This window comes from Plecotus auritus, assembly GCF_963455305.1.
Source record: "Plecotus auritus genome assembly, chromosome: 2".
Taxonomy (NCBI): domain Eukaryota; kingdom Metazoa; phylum Chordata; class Mammalia; order Chiroptera; family Vespertilionidae; genus Plecotus; species Plecotus auritus.
Window position 1 is genome coordinate 56,415,644 of NC_137771.1, and position 21,491 is coordinate 56,437,134.

General features: G+C 40.2%; 1 protein-coding gene across 1 annotated transcript in view; it reads right to left on the bottom strand.

The window, feature by feature from the left end:
- Positions 1–21,491, bottom strand: part of SLC44A5 (solute carrier family 44 member 5) — a 333,802-nt gene that overhangs the window by 96,962 nt on the left and 215,349 nt on the right. The window lies entirely within an intron of this gene.

Genomic DNA, 21,491 nt, shown 5'->3' on the forward strand with positions numbered 1-21,491 from the left:
GAAGAGAAAAGTGAGAAAGGAAGGCAAGCCAAAACTGAGAGAGAAATAAGCTGAGAAGAGATTTAAAGGAGGAAAGCCTGAGAGGGAGAAACAGGGCTCCTGATGAAGATCAGAAGTATTATGGTGAGCTTGAGAAGGAAAACAGCAAAAGAGAAGAAATTGGAGAAACAAGATTTGAGAAAAATCCAGAGAAAGCAACTATTTATGGTTATAAGGAAAGGGAAATAAATAGAGGCCATGTATAAGAATGCTTACTGAAATCAGCTGGGGTTTGAAGAAAATCTAAAAGCAAATACACACACCCAATGATGAAAGTAGTATTTCATAAGTTTGTGAAAGGAGATAATAAGGTGGATAATGGTTATTAAATTAACTTAATTTCTCTACTTCTAGTTTATAGTTTAAGTGATTCTAACAGTCAAATAATAAAGGCTGTACACTAGAGCAAAGTCCAAGGACATCCGATCTTTGTCTTTACCGTTTCCTTCCTTAAAACACTTAATTTCTTTCTAATACAACTTTTATTTGTTAGCTACCAAAAAGCCACTCAACAGACCCATATGTCTCTTTCTCTCTGTCTCTCCCATTAATAATACACTTGAAGAATCTACTTAGACTTCATGTCCATTAGTCTGTTTCCAAAGGGTCACAATTAGGACTACCTTCAGTCTTATGCTAACTAATGCTGGGTAACAGGAAGCATGCCAGTATCATATTTCATACTCTGAAGCAGAAACTGTGTGAGTTCAGTAGCAGTTTATTACTTAAAAGCTGGAAGGTTTGCATACTTTTACCTTTATTTCATCTTTAGTTATTGGGTAAATGTGCCAAAATGTGGGGAGGAGCAGCCTGTCTTTAGATTTACTTGACTCTGGGGTTGTAACAGCAGCATAACGATAGCTGAGATACTGCCTAAAGAGTTAGGAAGGGCCAAAGTGAAATATGTTGGGCCCCAAAGGATTTGAGTTTACTTTAATCTAATTAATGCAAGTATTTGGAAAGGCAACTAGAACTTCTAGGACTCTCTTCCCAACCTTCAAATAACTAAGAAGCATCCCTGACTCTTGATTATCATTTCTGTTAAGCTCAATGGTAGCTTTTCAGAATTTTGATCCTTTAAATTTGATCTTAACTTTAGACATAATATGATTGCTTCATCTCAGTTTGTGTTCACTAAGAGTTTTCCCAGAAGAATAGTTTTAATTTTAAGTAGTTAAATTTCAGCTTTTACTCATTCTTTGCCTCATCATGCTGCAAACAGAAGTGAAGATACTCAAAATATAGTCTCTTCTCAATCTGAGATTTCTCCTTGAGATTAAAGATTGCCTTGAGAATCACAGTCTGGGAATTTAGGTTCTACCCACAGTTAATACCTCATAAGTTTTTTAACACCTCTTCACCTTTAGTTCATAACACAAAGTTATTGTTTCTATCCCAAACTCAGAGTTGAGGGATGCAAGATGAATTAGGCAACATTTGTGAAGCACAGGCAACTCCCATCGTAACGGGTGAGTTGGAAGTATTGTGTCTCTGAATGTGTGTTTAGAAAAGCACAAGGAGAAGCAGAAAACTGGAACTTTGGTATAGCCTGAATTACATATTATGACCACTATTAAATATACTTCCACATACAAAAGCTCAACTAAGAAAGCATTAGGGCTGGAAAGAGTTTGTAGTTTAAAAAATCGTATTTCTAACATCCGAGGTCTGAAACCTCACAGTGATAAATTTAATATCGGTTTTCATTTTACAAGGCAGAACACTCCAAAAAAATATATGATACTTTCAATACACCCCCAAACATGAATTTCCCAGGAAACCATAATTATTGACCACTCCATCCTTGAAATTTTTATTTAGTCTTCCAGAAAAATTCAGTCATATGCCCACTCCTTTCATTTCCTCTGCTCCTTCTCAGTCTTCTTTATGAACTGTTATCTGTCTGCATCTTAATGTTGGCATAACCTCAGGGTTCTCTCCTGACCTACCTTATTTCCAACTCTACCTGCTAATCTAAGGTGATCTCGTCTCTATCATGGTTTTCACAACTGCAGCCATGAACAGCCCTAACATTTCTCCTGAATGCCAGCCCCTTATTTTTATTTTTTATTCATTTTTTAAAATATACTTTTATTGATTTTAGAGATGAAGGGAAAGGGACAGAGAGATAGAAACATCAATGATGAGAGAGAATCATTGATCGGCTGCCTCCTGCACATCCCCCACTAGGGATCGAGCCGGCAACCCAGGCATGTGCCCTTGGCCGGAATCAAACCTGGGACCCTTCAGTCCACAGGCCGACGCTCTATCCACTGAGCAAAACTAGCTAGGGCACCCCTTATTTTTAAATTCAAATGTCCAAAATTGAATTCACTATCTATTGCTCCCAGAAGTCCAAATATTTACCCTCTTTTCCATATATATATATATATGTATATATATATATATACATATATATATATATATATATGTATATATATATATACATATATATATATATATATATATATATATATATGTATATATATCACCCACTCTCTCACCCAGCCTAAAAAATGCTGTCGTTCCTGACTCCTCATTCATCCTTGTGTCCAGCTGATTGACACTCTTAATAATTCTTCATCCTACAATGTTCTCTTCCTTTCTCGCCAACCTCACTGCCATTGACTAGCTTGAAGCCTCATCAATCTCTTATCTGGACTGATATCACGGCCTCCACGCAGCCTCTTGTTCTCTCTGACACATTGTCCACACTTTATAAAATACATAACTTGACATATAAATCTATTGGTTAAAACTCTTACGATTCTCAATTACTTACAAAATAAAACCCAAACCTCTTAGTCTAGCCCTTACTAAGCTGCTCGAAATTACTTTCTATCTTCTATCCACTCTTACAAATAACCTATGCTCTCTCAAATCTTCATGGCTTTGCATTCGGTCGAACCACAAGAAAGTGCTCATATTTAACCTTTTTTTGACATTAAAAAATGGCAATATCATATGGCTCAACTAATAATGCTTTTCTGTCCACCTTGAATGCCTTTTCACCCTTGCTATCAGTCAAAATATCAATACCCAGCTTAAATGTGACCTCCTCCATGAGGCAGGCATTGGCCACACGACTAAAAAACAGGTCCCTTCTCTATACCCCTTACTGCTTTGTCAACCCCTGCCACAGCACTGTGTTTTCATCATTTGTACCTACTTGTCTCTGCCACAGAATATGAGAAACTTGAGGGAAGGACCTGGGACTTAATTATCTTTAAATCTTTACTTCTAGTATGATGTCTACTTAGGAATTAATAAATATTTGTTGAATGAATGAACCAATGAATAAATGAGAGGACTTCCTTCTGAACTTTAAAAACAAAGGAGCTGGTCTTTTTTTTTTTTGGTTAAAAATGGGAGGAGAAATATTCTGATTTAATATATTATAGAATGCCTCTTTCCTCTTTTTATATGAGCTTCCTGTTTCTGCTTCTTACTGGATAATGTATTTGTTCTTACCAGATAGCTTTAATGTGGCTATGAAATAAATGATTATACACTACCAGAATACATCATCACAATGAGCCCTGTTATGTGTCTATAACCCTGTTAGGTATATATAACATTTATCAAAGTAGTTGTATAAGGTTCAACCAGAAAAACTCCAGGAGGCGACAAGCAGACATAGGCAACAGCCATGAGGTAAATCTTAAGATGGTTTCTGCTAACACTAAAACCAAAATTGTTTTCTACCCACCAATAAAACCCCTCCCTAAAAATGCATGGAGGACATTCACAGGCATTGCAGAATGTACAGGAGACAATTTATAGCAGACATTTTTTGCAGAGCTTACTTATGTTGAAAGAAGTGGCACCTCCAGCATTTTACAAAGTTGTAGAATTAGTGACTCAGCAAAGAAAATTGCAAGAGCAATAGGAATAGAAGAGATTAAGTCTGGACTTTACATATGTCTAGAATATTAGATCTCAGAACTTAGAATGTTACATTTCAAAATATGATTTTAGACTGAGAGACTGTGAATGCTCCAATTTTTTAAATTATCTCTGATAAGAAGGAGGCTACTCAGCTGAACCGATGCTGGTGCAGACAGGATGCACAGGACAAAAGCAGATCCATGGCCCACCCAGGAAAGACCAGGACCACAGCAAGATTTAGGCTTAGAAAGGACTTAACCCAGAAGGAGAACTGAGACCCTTCCCCAGCCAGCTTTCCCACATATTAGTGAAAAACAATTGGGAATTAATACCAGAACCTTAGTGCTCTGGTGCCTACATATAATTGGTTGCTGAAATTGATCAGATTAGATGAAAATTTGTACATAGCAAATTCCTTAGTTGGGTTTAGTTGCTTATTCCCAATTAATGTTTCTCTGGTTGTCATAATATCCCTTTCACACACAATTCAAAACAGGTTCTTAAACAAGAGGGATGTACACATCATTGAAAAACACTATTCTGGTGGGTAGAGTGAACTCTCAGGTGTCTTAATTCGGCTGCTACAACAAAATGCCACAGATGGGGTGGCTGACACAATCAATCTTTATTTCTCACGGTTCTGGGGGTTGGGAAGTCTGAGATCCTAGTGCCAGCATTGTCTGGTTCCAGGGAGAGCTCTCTTCTGACAAGCAGATAGCTGCCTTCTTGCTGTATCCAAAATGACAGAGAGGAGAGAGAGCCAGCTCACTGGTCTCTTTTTACAAGGGCACTCATCCCATCGTGAGGACCTTGCCCTCATGACCTCCTCAGAACCTAATTACCTGCAAAGGGCCTGCCTCCAAATACCACTGCGGGGGAGGGGAGGGCTTCAACATACTCATTTTGAGGGACACAAACATTCAGTTCACAACATCAGGTAAATAGCATTTCTCATTAATGTGGTACCAGAATAGAGCCTATTCCAGTTTGGATGTGCTGTCTCTTCTTCATATATTAAAACCTCTTTCTAAAAATACAATTGAATGCGACAGGGGAAGGGGAGGCTGGGGGAAGGTCAATGGGGGAAAAAAAGAGATATATGTACTATTATATGTAATACTTTAAACAATTAAAAAATAAATAAATAAATAAATAAATAAATAAAAGCTAAAAAAAATTAAAAAATAAAAAATAAAAATACAATTGAAAGAGGCCATTTAGATCTGCCATATAGACTACAAGTAAAATACATGTTTAAGCTTTTAATTTTGTGAGTATACATTTCATTGTAAGCAAGATAATCTGGCTGATTTTATCTAAAAGCATAAATAAATATGTCACATTAAAATGGAGTTCTATGACATGCATATATGGGTTTTATATAGTGACATGAGGCTTCATGTCCTTGAATATCAGGATTAATGAAACCCTGGAAGACACAAAACAATGCCAGGTTAACTCACACTGTCCTCTGGCTTTCCCTTGGCTAGGTCTTGAATATTCTGCTCTAAGCTTCATTTTTGGTCCAAAGCCTTTGGACAGCATCAGTTTGTGGCTCCCTTGTTGCATGGTCTCCTTGGTATTCTTGGCAGCTGTCTTATATGGAGAGGCAAGCACTACAATAAAGTGAAGGGCAAAAACCTGCTTTCTATTCTTCAGCGCCAGTATTCAAACTTAATCTAGCATTCTTCATTCCAAATATCCAGTCCAAATCTCACTCCCCGACTCACATCTTCCCATATCATATTTTTAAGGCCTTTCTGGATATGCAAATCTGCAAATCTTTAGAGAGTGTGTGCTTAGTTGACAAAAGCAACACTAAGACTATCGAATAAGAAGGCTGCCATAAAAATCTAGCCAAGCTGACATTTAGGTGCTAGGCTGGTAAACAGTACATTATGTTGATTTTTATTTAGCCCCATTATGATTCTGTAGAGACTTCTGTCTGCCTTGGGATACGTTAATATTTGTACAAAAGAGAAATGTAATCTTTCCTTCCCCTTCCTACCCCCAACCCCTGGGCAAATAGATGCTCTCTGAATATGAATTACACACAGGAAATAGCATTTTTCCTATATGAAGCCATATCAACTCAGATGATAGAAAAATGTATATACATAATCTCAGACTGATAGATTTCAGGAAACTGTTATGAAGCTTTCTCAGTTTGATTTTATTTGTAGTGTGGGCCTCAATAATACTTCTCAATTGACTCCTTCTCAGAGGTAATACGATAATGTGAAGAAAATTCTCAGCTTTATTAAAATATTTTTATTAGAGATGTATTTAAATCATTACCAATTCTTCTAAAACAGTTAAGAAACGGATCTTAGGTCCAAGACCCAGGATCTACACTTCCTTCCCTGAATTTTATTCTGTAGATAAACCTACAAGTGCGTTCCTGCCTCCCTGCTCTCCTCCTTCCGACAAGGAGAGACAAAGGAAGGTGTGTGTGTTTAACTCTAACAATGGGTTCAGTTCAGACTGCCTTGGATTATGCATGTCCTAGCTTTCTCACGTTAGCATGGATTACAGGGAATAGAAGGTAAAATGATTACATATAATAGAAGGCTTCTAAAATATAACAGGTAAAATAATGTATCCTAGAAGAAGAAAAAAATGACTTTTAAAAAAATGAGACAAATGATAAAATTAATTACTCAAATGCAGAAAACACTTTAAAGCTTTCTCATGTCATCTTCCTAGTAAATTTGTTAAAGGTGTGGCTTTTGCATCTGAGTTGGAAAACCTATTATCCTCTGCTTCCCCAAGCCCCTCCTCTGCACCATTTTTCCTGTGATCCTTTTCAAAGGTTTTAGACTCTTCTAGCCTAAAGAAGAGATATTACTTATAAACAGCAAAAGGAAGTTAATTATTTGTCATTCAAATATGCTGGAAACTAAAAAATGTACAGCAGAATAAAGTGTACATAAAAGTTTATACTTACATTCAGTAAAACCTACCTACCACCAGCAGCAAAGAGAAATAGATCTTTAAAAACATAATAGAGAATGCTACCAAGCTATATGTGACAAGGAAAAAAATCCATAAGAGCAATCAAAGGAATTCATAGAAAGAAAAATAACAATAAGAGACAAGGGAATTCTCCATGCAAAACCTAGAAATTATATTTTAAAAGCATGATTTTGTAATTCATTTGCCCTGTAGCAAATATCAATATTATGTGATAAGTCTTTAAAGACAGAATACAACATAACATTAATTTGTATGGAAAGAAATACCTACATTTTGTGCTCCAGAAGACTAAATGGAAGAAAAAAACAAATATATATACACTTTTTTTTTCCTGGTAAGTTGAGGGAGGTCAAATCCATTCTATATGCCTATGGATTTAAGTTTACCTTTAAGCTGTAGACCAAAGGGCTGAATATTAATAGTTGCCACCATTCCCTAATGGGCGCAGTATTTTGAATGAGGCATTGACACTCATCAAATACTATGGATAATTATTTGTGTATCTTCCTCACTGCTTTAATATTAGAGAAGTATATGAACTAATAATGGTTTTGGTTAGGTGACCTTGTGCTTAAGGGTCTCTTTCTGTCCAATTACTAGGCAAGCTTTTCAAAGGCACTCAAAGATTCAATTCCCAAATCCCTTAAGAGCCTGCTGGTATAAGGTTGGGGCAGCACAAATAAGCTAGTGATGAATGAACTCGTTTCAGAAAATCAGGCCGGGATTTGAAGCAGGTATGCTTATTTATCTTTATTCAATTGCTATAGTAAGGAAACATATAGTATATTTATCATAACTATGTAGGATAAAATGCAAATTACAATTTAGTATTACATTATAATAATAAGATGCTTATTTTTACCTTTATGACATCAGAGAAGGCACTTATTTCTCAGAACTCTCTCTATAAAATTACAGGTATCTCAATTTTAATGGAGAAAGATCATTTGCTTTTATTTATTGGCATTTTGTCTCTAGTCAATACATCTCTATTCTTAACAAGCTTACTTTTTCCATTTCATCATTTTGAGAACTAACAAATCCTATCTTCCTACAGATACTAATTTGATAATTGGATTATCTGAAGTGGAAAATGCTATAAACAATACTCTATGCCTAATAGTTCCAAATGTAAAACAATTTTATATCTTCCCAATAAGAAGATTAAAAAAGGGAGATGGGGGTCAATCAAAATATAATAAAGTGGATAAAATAATCAAAGATCCACTTTTACTATTTGACTTACAGGTTTATTTACACATACATTTGTAAAACCATACATTATATACATATAAATGATATATTAACTTGGTATTAATGACATTTTCCTTTTAAATGTTACCAAAAAAGTTTCATCTTTGAACATCCATGTCTTTGTTATCACTGTGATTCTTAGTTACTTAGTCTGGTTGTCTAGACATCACTTTTGCTTCTAAGTTGTCTGAGATACACTTTTTTAGTCCATTGATGATGCTTCCACAGGAAATTTATCCCAGGTTTCCCATTTGTTATCTCCACAGCATAACTACTTGCTGTAATACTTTAAAAAATGAACTTAAAAGTTGTTTATAATAATATCCAATATCTCATACAGCCAAGAGTATTACTTGACCCTTCTCTTGTTTAATCACATTTTATCTAGTCTCTGGAACAATCCTAATTAGCACTGTGATTGTTACTTGCTGGTGAATCTTCCCCAAATAGTATTTAATTTTTCTAAGTAAAGTACTAGTAATTGAGACAGCACTCAGTAACTAGGAGAAATTCATGGTACTCCAGAAGTATTCAGCACCAGGAATAAATAGAAATTGGGGGTATTTTGAGGTAAATATGGTTTTAGAGCCATCTTCTTAGTCTGATTAATTGCTTTAACGAACATAATATGTTGAGGCCATGAGAGTCCCTCTAAAGTGAATTGTAGCTGTGGCTGAGGAAAGATTCCCCCAACTGGATAACGTAGAAACTCTGTTAGATTGAGTTTCAGTTTTTTTCAGTCTTTTGGAAGACCAACAGTATTTTTTAACTCCTAATGAAGTCTTGATCTGCATATCCTGTTTTAATCAGGGCCCTATCTATGTGACTTTGAAGACCAAGGATATTCAGAGGGGCTGTGATTTTGAATCAGAGCCTTGCCACCCTTTCATAATGCCAGCTTTGCCATTAATGAGTGGTGTGACCTTCGATAGTGACTTTCTGTCACCAAGTCTAAGCTCTAAATCTGTAAATGGTAGTTGGAAATAAACACTTCGTAGAGTTCTGAGATTAAACTGTCCTAAGGATCAAGTGTCTGTACATACCCTTTGCAAAGACATAGTCACCTTATATTTGAATCCTAACAGATTTCAACAAACTTAATGTGCCAGACAATGTACTTGGCATTAAAGATACAATGGTGAACAAAACGGACCCATGGCTCACTCTGGTAAAGCTCATAGTATAGAGAGAAGACTTTAGTCAAATCATTACTAATAAAAGGGTAATATGCAAATTGGTCAGGATGCCCTCACAATAATGACCGAACAGCAGGCTGCAGGGGTGAACAGGCCAGCAGGGGGGTTAGTGAGTGACAATCAAATGACTGAACAGCAGGCTGCGTGGGGTGACCAGGCCGGCAGGTGGGGCAGTTGGGGGCAACAAGGCCGGTGGGGGGGACAGTTGGGGGTGACCAGGTGGGCAGGGGGGGCAGTGAGGGGCAACCAGGCCAGCAGGGGGGGTGTTGGAGGCAACCAGGCTGGCGGGGGGTAGGCAGTTTGGGGCAACCAGGCCGGTGGAGGGGGGCAGTTGGGGGTGACCAGGTCGGCGGGGACAGCAGTAAGGGGCAACCAGGCTGGCGGGGGGGGGGGGGCAGTTGGGGGCGACCAGGCTGGCAGGGGGAGCAGTTAGGGGCGATCAGGCAGGCAGGCAGGTGAACAGTTAGGAGCCAGTGGTCCCAGATTGTGAGAGAGATGTCTGACTGCCGGAATTTCGTGCACCGGGCCTCTAGTAATATTATAAATAAATTAGTGGCCTGTTGCACGAAATTCGTGCACAGGGGGGTGGGGGCGGTGTCCTTCAGCCCGGTCTGCACCCTCTCCAATCTGGGACCCCTTGAGGGATGTCTGACTGCTGGTAAAATGAAAGTGGTAAAATGAAAAACACTATTTTTATTCTCCCCCTTCCTTCCTTTACAGCCTTTATTTAAACTTTGAAATTTATAAAATTTCACTCCTATTTTCATTTCTTTACATTCAATATTATTTTGTATTAGTTTCAGGTTTTATATTAGTTACAGAATAGTGGTTAGACAATCATATAGTTTACAAAGTGTTCCCCGATATTTCCAGTACCCACCTGGCATCATACCATCATTACAACACTATTGACTATATTCCCTATTTAAGTGACAATGGGTTTACAGGTTCCTTCCAATCTTTCTTTTGTGTTGTTTGCCCTTCCTTTTCTTTCTCACTTCTTCCCTCATTTTCTTTATATAGTATCTCATTTGGCCCCCAAAGCTCAGTGAAGGCACTGGGACACGTTTAATCCATTTTACAGACCAGGAAACTGAGGCCAATTCCAATTGGGGGCGGAACTTGACTCAGCGTGCAGGGAGCCCTCACAGCCGCGCTCTCCGCCCTTCTTAAGGGGCAGCCGTGGGGCAAACAGAACAAACCTTCCCATCAGGCTTCTGAGCCTCATTCTCAAGCACCTCTTCATTGTGGATGCTCCACATTCTTTCCTCTCCCCCACCCCCACCCCCATTCTTCACTGCCCCCCATTTTCAGAAGCAGGTGGTAGGCTTCGCATGCACTGTGCAGGCGCGCCACCGTGGGGCGGGGTGGCAACTGGGGGTGGGGCAGGCGCGGGCTTGCTTTTGGGCCTAGGCGGGAGCAGGAGTCGCTGCCTCTCAAGTGCACAGGCGCCTGGCAGTTACTGGTCTCACCATGGAGCAGAAAGTGGCCTTCGCCACGAGGGGCAATGGCTGCCAGGGTGAGGCCCGGTTAGCACTGGGAGATTTGCCAAACCTCCGCAGTCAGGCACCCAGCAGTGTGGTGCCCCTCCACTGAGGTGGCGCCGCTCCTCAACCCCCGCCTCAGGGCTGCGGGTCCACACCCCTCCGCCTGGGTGTCCTTCCACTCCGGCAGTCATTGCCCCTTGTTCCCTGCCAGGCCAATCCGCATCTTGGCACCACTACAGAACCTCACTCTCTGTGGGCAAGGTAGATCCCCCCTACCAGCCCCCTGTCCCAGCCTGAGCCCCCTCCAGTGCACCCTGCCTCGGTGCTGCTCTGTGCCCCTTGGGCTGTCCGCCTCCTGACCAGCCACTTCACTGAAGCTGTGGTGCTCGCCCAGGAGCTGCCCCTCAGGCAGAGGCCTCTTCATGCACCTGTGGACCCCCAGCCAGGGCAGCAATGAAGAGAGCTCTCCATGCGCCTGCGTGGAGAGGCCTCTCTGCTGCGGCCCCGCCCCCATCCCTGACACTGCAAGTCCCCACCCACCTGCGCCTGCTGCACACGCAGCCTGCTGATCGGTCATTACTGTGATGGCATCCTGACCAATTTGCATATTACCCTATTAAAGTATAGATATGTGTGACAGTCCTTCAAGTGACAGTCTGGGCTCTTGACCCCATCTACCCAGAGATTATCCTACCATTTTAGTCACATCCATCAAAATGGACCTGAATCAACAATAGTGTTGATGAATAGATGTTTGCGGGGAGGCAGAGAAGTAGATACACACTATACAAGTTATGCAAGAAACACAAGAAGATTTTCCCCAATGAACATTTTGGTTCTTCTCCAAAAGTTCCTCCACATTGCCAGCCAGCCTCAACTCCTTTTCCTCTTCCTCCATCCATTGCTTAGACATGGCTTTCCTCTCACCCTTGGCTTGCTTCCCCACTCACCAAAAAGAAAAACAACCAAAATACTGCTATGAAATTAAAAGTGACAGATTTACTGAAAAATGGTTTCAGAGGAATACAGAAGAAAGAACTCTAGACTCATAACTAGAGACCTGGATTCAAACCCCATCTTTGTCACAAAATTATCAGGTAATCTTGCTGAAGCTGTTCCACCTCTCCAGGCCTCTGTTTCCTGCCCCAAAAGAGAATGCTGAACCAAATAAAGTCTAATGTTCTTTTCAAAGCAAATGGATAATTATTATGATTCTGTTTCAATAAAAGCTCTACATGATACTAGGTATTTTCAATTCTATGGTTAAATTCAAGGGATAATTAGATATATTTAGATAATTCTTCCTACTCCTATTCCTGCTCCCTAAGATTTGGCTCACAGTTTGGTTGCTTTATTTATTTATTTATTTATTTATTTATTTATTTATTTATGTAGGTTAATCCTCACCTGAGGATACTTTTTCCATTGCTTTTTTAGAGAAAGTGGAAAGGAGGGAGAGTCAGAGAGAGAGAGAGAGAGAGAGAGAGAGAGAGAGAGAGAGAGACATCCATATGAGAGAGACACATTGATTGGTTGCCTCCTGCATGCACCCTAACCTGGGGTTGGGGAATACACCTGCAACCCTTGTATGTGCCCTTGACCGGAAATCAAACCCACGACCTTTCAGTACACAGGCCTACACTCTAACCACTTAGCCATTCCAGTCAGGGCTCAGTTGCTTAATATCTTAATAAGATTTAGTCTTTCTACAAAATATGCTAAGCTTACTTTGGGTTAATAAAAAAGGCTATTGAATTCATTCAGCATGCTAATATTTCAAAAGAAATAACAACTGAAAACTGCTATTTCCATTGTCTATTTTTCATGTGAGGCTAAGAAGAGTGAAATTTACTGATGTTTTCCTAAGCCAAGCTTTCTTACTGTGCAAAATAAATAGTGAAGTAGAACATTAGCAGAACATTTTAATTTCTAACTGAAGCAGTGAAGACTTCCCACTACTGTGACACAGAAGGACGCACACTTAAAGACAATACGTTTATTCAGTGGATACGTACATCTTGTGACTAGAAAAATAAATAACAATCTGCAGTACTTTAAATAGCAAACATCTGTTTTCCCTAACATACTTCAAATACTTTGAATTTCCTGATTAGTTGTTATATGAGAACTGTATTTCTGAAAGACATAATGAGGCAGTTTAAAGATGAGTCTTAAATGATCTTCAAAGCAAAGTGAAGAAAAATGCTCATGCTCTGGAAAAGAATGGTTAAAGCATACATGCAAGCTCCATAATATGAACAAATGAAAATAATTCTTTCAACTATTTTCATTTACACTAAAAGTTCTATTAAATATTGCATGCGAAGGAGGATGATATAAAGGAGCAGAACACAGATAAATGAATATATAGCATTGTAGTTTTATAGCATGGTAACAAAATCCATGATGCTATTAAAGCAGGCTTTGCTTGACTAAGACAAATATGAAGATTTTCTAAGTAATGAGATGAAGAATCTTTGTGAGCATTGCACAAATGCAGACATATATCATGGAGTAGATTCAAGAAGTGTACATGCAAATGCATCTCAGGCAATTGTTCCAAGCTGGAGGTACGGATTTATCTCACCATACCAGCCTTTCCTCAGCAATTTGTAACAGAATGGAAAGGATCATTTCTTTTTATCATAAAAGTTTATAAAAATTGCACTGTATAAATATTTCCAGGTGGCTTATTTGTTTTATTTTTCATCCATAATTATTTTCTTCCTGCATGGTTAAAAAAAAAGTTTTCATTGGAAAGAGAAGTATTTCAAGTCAAATATCAAAGAATAACAACAACAAGGAAAAATATGGATTCTATAAACAGTGAAGGTTAAAGAACTAACACTTTTTTTTAAAGCAGGCACATGTGTAATAAGCACCTATTATATACCAAATTCTGTTTTAGGGAATAAGAATCCAGAGAAAGAAAGCTTTAAGGAGCTCACAATCTATTCATGGATGAAAAGAAACAAACAAAAAAAACACACAAACAATCCTCAATATGATAAGGATCATAAATGGGGTATGTATAAGGTAGAAAACACAGACGAGACAGCAATTGATTCTGCCAAAGGGTAGCTAGGGCTAAGAGAAAATGGACATGTTGACTTGACCTTTATATGTGAGTAGAAGACAGAGAAGCGTTCTGAGGACATGATTTCTCCAAATTGTATAAATAATAAAATTATACAAGTCTAAAATAATTTCTTTAAGGCCACTCTTCAAACTCTTATGATTGCTCTCTATAAAATGATGAATTGATTTCCTAGGTACATTGTTAGATTTTTAAAAGTGTAGAATACTATGATTGCATGGTTTTATTTATATAAAGAAATGGTATACAGATATCTCTATATATAAAAGCCCAGCTACCAGAAAGGTGGAATGACCAGAATGACCAGAATGACTGGTGGCTATGACACGCACTGTAGTAGCCAACTAGCGTGATCTGGGCCCTGATCGGCCCCTCTCTCTGGCCAGCCCTGCTCCTGATCGGCCTCCAACACCCTGATCAAGGGCGGGGCCAGCTGGCCAACCGCCCATGGCCTCTCACCCCCACCAGCCCGGCCCAATGGACCCCCATCGGGGCAGGCCAGCTGGACCCCACCAGCCCGGCCCAATGGACCCCCATCGGGGCAGGCCAGCTGGACCCCACTCGTGCACAAATTCATGCACCAGGCCTCTAGTATAAGTATATGAATACATATACAGAAGTATATATACTTTTTTAACTACATAGGTCTCAAGTTTAAAATTCCATAATACAAATATATACTTTTAAGTGCATATATTTACTTAAAAAGATACACAAGGCATTGATAATACGTGCTGTCTCAGAGGCAGGATTCTGTAGTATTAGGGACTCTATGCCTTTTCCATACTGTTTGTACCATTTACCTAATGTATTACTGAATCAAATAAATGAATAGATTCCTTCAAACAAAACCCTTACTATATATGTTCCAACTAGGAAATAACAAAATTTTATTTCTCTCTCAACATTGCCAGGGGTGCAAAAACTATTCAGCATGTGTCATACTGGCTTCTGATTTTCAGGAAAATTAAAATTTAAGTCTCACCATCAGACTGTGGCCAAAGGACTTCTCACAGTTTGACACATCAGGCAACAAAAGTTAATTAGAGATATTGAGAGTAAACACCAGGTTTCTCATTAAGGATGCCAAAACTATTTCTACTCAATAGCAAGGCAGTTATTCAATACTAGAGGCCTGGAGCGCGAAATCGCACAAGACCCAGACCCAACACGCTGCAGGACCCAGTGTCAAGTCCTACTGGTGCCACGGGACCCATCAATGCACCTCCTGGTGACCGGTCTTTGGTCGTTACAGCGTTACAACCACTGGGTTTTTATTATATAGACTAGAGGCCCGGTGCACAAAATTCATGCACAGGTGGTGTCCCTAGGCCTGGCAGGCAATCAGGGCCCATCAGGACCAGGCTGATCAGAGTCCAAAGGCCCCAGTGGGGTTGGGAGAGGAGGTGATGGTGGCCGGGCCAGGTGCAGAAGAAACAGATGCCAGAGGCTGATGCTGCCCTCAGTGCCCCGCCACCCCATGGTTCCCTGCCCCCCCCTCCTTCCCTCAGTGCTGCACTGCCACTGGGGGCCTGCTGGCCAGGGGAGGGATAGAAGGAGGGGCCAGGGAAGGTTTCAATCCCCAGTTTGGAATGTGCAGGAGGCAGCCAATCAATGATTCTTTATCATCATTGATGTTTCTATCTCTATTTCCTTCTCCAAAATCAATCAAATATATATTTTTAAAGTGCAAAGTTTTTAGAGGAAGAAAGGTAGGGCAAGGGAGCTATTGACAGAGGGGCATTTGAGATCTCACATTTCAGATAGGATAACATAAGGTGGTCCTCAGGGGATGACAGGTGAGGAGTGGCAGTGGGTATAGCAGGGTACTGTGGGCTGAGGAATGGGCTGCAATGACTGGGAATATCTGTGACAGTGATACCAAGCGTGTGTTGGGGCCATCGCTGGAATCATTCATCCCCAAGAGATTTTGATTCCAGACAGGAGGAGGTATATGGAGATCAGCAGGCCTTTCTTAGCCTAGAAGGTAAAGCAGGAGGCAGGAACAGGCTGCCCTGCTTCCCTACAAATGTAAACATGCAGTGTAACTGCACATGGATGTCAGTCACACGGCCAAATCAATACCCAGCCAGTGCTGGTGGCTGTGTCCTGCCACTCTCTAGTTGTACTGTGGCGCTATTGGCTGGGGGGTGGGTGGGGAAGGGGGGAGAAGCCACACCCCCCAAGCACACGTAGTATGTGAAAAGGCGGCAGGAAGCCAGAGTCGGAAGCCAGAGGTGACCTGGTACTATTGGCCAAGGAGGCTGAAGCCACGCCCCCAAGCAGTCTAGGAAGGGGCAGGCAGGAAGCCAGTAGTTGGAAGTAACTGCATGTCACCGGTGAGTCCCTGCAAGCCCACGGCGCGTGTCAGCCAGGCCAGGCAGGGCCTGGGGAGGCCTTTCCCTCTTGGAGCCATTCTCCCCAGGGTGGCAGCATTAGACGTTTGTGTTTTTTTTCAATTTATTTATTTTTATTGGAAAGCAAGCTCTGGGCTTGCAGTTCCTAGGGACATAGCATGTGCCTCCAGGCCTCACTGTGCCCTCTTCCCCCTCCTCCTGGGTTGAGCGTCTGGTCATTGCAGTCGTTACGCCCTTAGGGCTTTTATTATATAGGATGATCAATGCAATGAAAGAGCTGGGCCACTTCAAAGGTGGTACAACTCAGTCAAGCAAGTCATTTCATCAATAATTGGGCCCAGCTCCTAACACAAACTTCTCTCTCTCTCTCTCTCTCTCTCTCTCTCTCTCTCTCTCTCTCTCTCTCACACACACACACACACACACACACACACACACACACACTCAGGAAGCCTACTAGAGATGCAGCCCTGTGCTCAGGACTGTATTCCATGTGCCGAAAGGATACTCCTTGCCTTTATTCATAATGCTTTTTAAACTCAGAATACTTGGTCCTTTTCTTACCCCACTTACTCATCTTACCCATCTTTCAGGCTCAGTTCAAAAGCTGTTTCCTACGTTAAATCTGATCTTTAGCACTTAATTCAGCTCCCTCTTCTGTCAATGGAAATCCCATTGCTCTTACAGTCCCCAACATAATTTAGCACATAAGTTTCTAAAATTGATGTATGTTAGTTTAACTCCCCAATTGAATTGTAAATAATACATATGGCCTATCTATAAGTTTAGGGAAGTAGACATGGTCTACTAATCCAAAATAGATCACAGAGTCAAATAAATAGCACACCAACACGATCATAAGCTAGTTTACAGAAACCAAGCACATTGAATAAATTCATAAACCCAACATGAATATTATGCACAAACACCAAAGCCAGGATTTTAGGGAGGAAGGTAATGATAGTGTAATAGGAAAGAAGAGATAAAGTGTCTGTCCTTCTTTTATTGAACAGGAGAAAGTTAAATTATGGATAATGCATAGTATAGAGAAGATGGATTATGTGGTTGTAATTTTGGTTTCCCAAATATGAAGAAACATATCATACTATCAAATGCACAACTGTAAAACAACAAAACTTTCTCCACTTATTGCAGGGGACAGACTTTCCCTTCTATGCAAGGGGGACCTATGAAATATTAACATCCATTACAAAGAAGTGTTTTAAGGAAGGAAATATTAAAAAATAAAGCACTTGGAGACTATCAATTTGGGTGCGAAATTTTTTTTACTTTAAATTTTGAGCAAATATTACTTATTTTCTTTTAATATTCAGTAAGGACTTTAAGCTTTATCTTTTTTTTTATTATGACATAAAATATCTTGTGAAGAGTAGACAACAAATTACCAAAACATAAGATAAGTAATCATTCACAGGGCCCCAGCTTTGCCAGCATGAAGGAACTGTTCTTGGAGGCTTTCTCCAAATAAATAGAAGACTTCCGGTCTGAAATAACTTCATAATAATCTGAATCCACAATTTCAGAGCATGCAAAGTGATGTCCATGCTTATAAATCATGAAACCCAATGGCCTCTCAGATAAATTTTCAACAAGTAACTGAAATCAAAATGACAATATAAATGTTGGAGAGCTTTAGTCTAATTTTATCATGTCCAGACTTTTAAAAGTACAGCTGTAAAGTTTGCTGTCACTTTATCCACTTGGGTTCCTTTTCTCAGAGACACTATGGAATCTGGGCAAGCTCATACCCAGTATGGGGGCCTGAGTGACAGCTTCCCATCAGAATAGAAAGGGACCTCAAGTCATGCTTAAGTAACTGTCGCACACACTTTTTACATAAGAATCCCTTATTGAACTAACCAAGCACTTAAAAAAACAATATACAATGTGGAAAGATTTAAATTAAATACCAATACTCAGATAAAATATATTTCTTCACTAAGTTTTTCTCACAGGTCTAGCTGGAGAATAACCTTGGCATCGAAACCCTGCACAATCATCACATTACATTAGGGGCAGCAATTAAAGTGGCGTGCTGGCGAGTGAAGCCAACAGTTCCAGGCCTTGCCCTCTGCTTCCTGTCACACCCTCTGTATTCTGGAGTCCTCTGCGGTTCTAGCTAGACTTGGTAACCTGGCTCCACATTGCTGGTTTCTGAATGACCTGGAAATCCAAGAACGGGCTGCTGCTGCTGCTAGCACGGCTCCCAGAGTCCTCGTCTCACATTCTACGGCCAGTAACAACCTGAGCACCGCACCCCAGGGCCCAGGCCCTTGGGAGCTGCCTGCGGCTCCCACCCCTGCTAGCCTCCTAGCTGTGCCTGCTCACTGGTCTTCTATTCCATCTGGACACAAACTACTTCTGGGGGAATGGGAAGAGAGAAAAAAATGTCTCTCTTCCCATTCCCCCACCGAAAAAATTCACATTTAAACTATATCTAAGTATTGACTGAGAGCAATTAAAAAACAAATCCTTTAAGTAGCAAAATTGCCAGAGCACAGCAGTATTTGAAGAACATATGGTAATATGTATATTCCTCTGACACAGCTGTCTTTCTGATACAAGCATATGGTAATGAAGATAAAGATTAGCTTCTCCAAAAAGAGAAGATATGGGTCCCTTAGAAACATTGTAGTTGGAATCACAGTAAAGGTGAAGGGTCAGATATCTGTGCTGAATGAACCATCAAGGACACCTTTAGCCAAGAATTAGAGATCCAAACAAAATTGGATACAATGTAATGTATAGTCCAGCTTCTCCCCTCCTCCCACCCCACCATTAGGCAACTGGTACTGCTATGAGGCTCTGTGCCCCAGGTTCACCGCCTGGAGTTCTCTCCTGAAGGCAGAGCAGCAAATGATCATTAGCCTCACTTAATTCCCTTAACAAATCACCACAGGGAAAAAAGAAGTCCCACATGCTTATCATGCCTGTCAAACCAGAATCTCAAATGATCTGTTCAGCTTCACTCCCAAAGGTCTCTTGCTCCAGCCCCTCCGAGGCATGAGGACATGCCATGCACCCATGCTGTGATTCACACAGAGATGCAAATCATGTTCCCCTCTGAGGAAGGACTTCTGCCCACTGTGGAGTGTGATCACAGACAGCCTCCAGCCATGTGCATCTTCAGGACCCACTGCAGGCTCTTCACCCCAGGTCATACCCTCCAGGACCCAGGACCACTGGCAAACCAGGGTCCGGACGGAGCTGGGGCTCTAAAGGTGTGGCCACTGCAGTTACTCCAGACCCCTGGGTGGGGCAGTACACACCCCAGGGCTCCCTGCAGCATGGGCTGAGGCTTTGTGGGGTCTGGTGGCAGACTGACATCTCCCTCTGTGGAATCCCACTTCCTTGCCCTTCTTCTCACAGATGTTGATCCCTCATAAAGAGCTTGCACCCCAAACTCCATCTCAGCCTCTGGAGCACCTGATCTGGAACACATCCCTCAGAGAGTGTGATTCCCTTTCTCTTTCTCTACCAAAATCACTCTCCTCCTCCAAGGTCCAGCTCAGATAACACGTTCGAGAAGTATTTCTTGATCCTTCCAATGAGAAATAATGACTCATTTTACTGTCCTAAATTATGGTTGCAGCTCTATTTAGAAAGTCATTCTTTTTTTTTTAAGTCAAGTCCGTGGTTTAAATTTTAAGTTTATTGAGAGCACAGTCTGTGTCTTACTCATTTCTTATGTTTAAGTCACTAACAGATAAGAGTTATGAATGAAATGAATAAATTAATACATGATATGGAATCTGCCTACTCCTCTACTTTTTTTTCCTTTTCTATTATAACTGAAACAAAATCCTGCCAATATCTCATCTCCAATATTTCATACACATGCCCAGACCCCTCTACTTTCAGATAGATGTTATATCTAACCTCTGCTTTCAAATCTAGTTAAGCAAATTTGCTTTGCTTGGTATATGCTTGTCCTGTCTTTAAGCCATCACATAAAAGATGCCTCCTTTGACAACATGATCCTACTTCTAAAAATTGTTCAAGACACTCCTATTGTGTGAAATACCCGGGGTATTGCCACCCAATTCCAGCTTCCTCAAAATACTCTGGTTCCATTAATTTAGGTATCTAACAGGTGTCTGAAAATCATTATGCTCCATCAGAACAGTGGTCAATTTTTAGGTTTCCTTAAGTCTCTCTAAGACTAGAATAATGTTCTGTATATGGAAAATGCAAAATGTATATATTCTGGATTAATAGTGTATGTATGTTCACAGAGTGATAGAAATTCAAGATGGAAAAGGACTCAGAGGTCATTTAGTCCAACTCCTCTGTAGGAATGCATCTTCTCTACAACATCCCTAATAAATGCCTCTTCACTCTCTCCTTAAACCTCTTCATGGTAGTGAACTTACCACCTCGCCCAAAGCTCCAGGTAAAAATGAATGCATCTTATTACATTTTAGACAGATTTCCCACCTTCTATAATAATAGATATTTTCAGCCTTATGAAACCTACCAATTTGATTAGTATGATCATATGACCTCAATCTATGTTGTATATAAGGAAAGGGGGGAAAGGCAATTATGGAACATGAAAGGCTTTCAGTTCTCTTTACCTATCTACCCACATGCTGCCTCTTTCCAGGAAGGATCTTAAATGAAATGACTTGAAACACCTGGATACAATAGAGTTATTAAAAAAGAAATAGAAATCTAAAATCCTGAGAAGAAATTCTTGACTCAAAGGCGAATGCAGTTGCTGGTATTGAAATTAAATGTATCCATGGGTGTTCTACAAGTCTATATAAATGCAGAAATAAAGGGGATTACAAATTTCTTATCTGACAGAAGAAGGGGATACTAATTCTCCATTAAATGGAATTTTTCTGAGTTTCAAGTAACAACAGGAACTTCTCATGTAGCATCTTATAAAAGCGATTTACTTCTTAATTTCCAGGTGCATTCATTTTGCCCTCTAATGTACTGCCAAGAATACTGGTCTTACTGCTGAATACTCCCTTAAACAATCACAAACCTCACTACCTCAATCCAACATCAACCAACCTGTTGAGAATAGAAGACAAAGCATGGGCTCTGGATAACGGCTTTCCAAAAGGGGCAGGGAAAACACTGTAAACTATCAAAATCACTTTTTTGGGTCAACATTATGGGGCAATAGCTTCCATATTCTCAATTTTTAGTATATAAGGAAAAA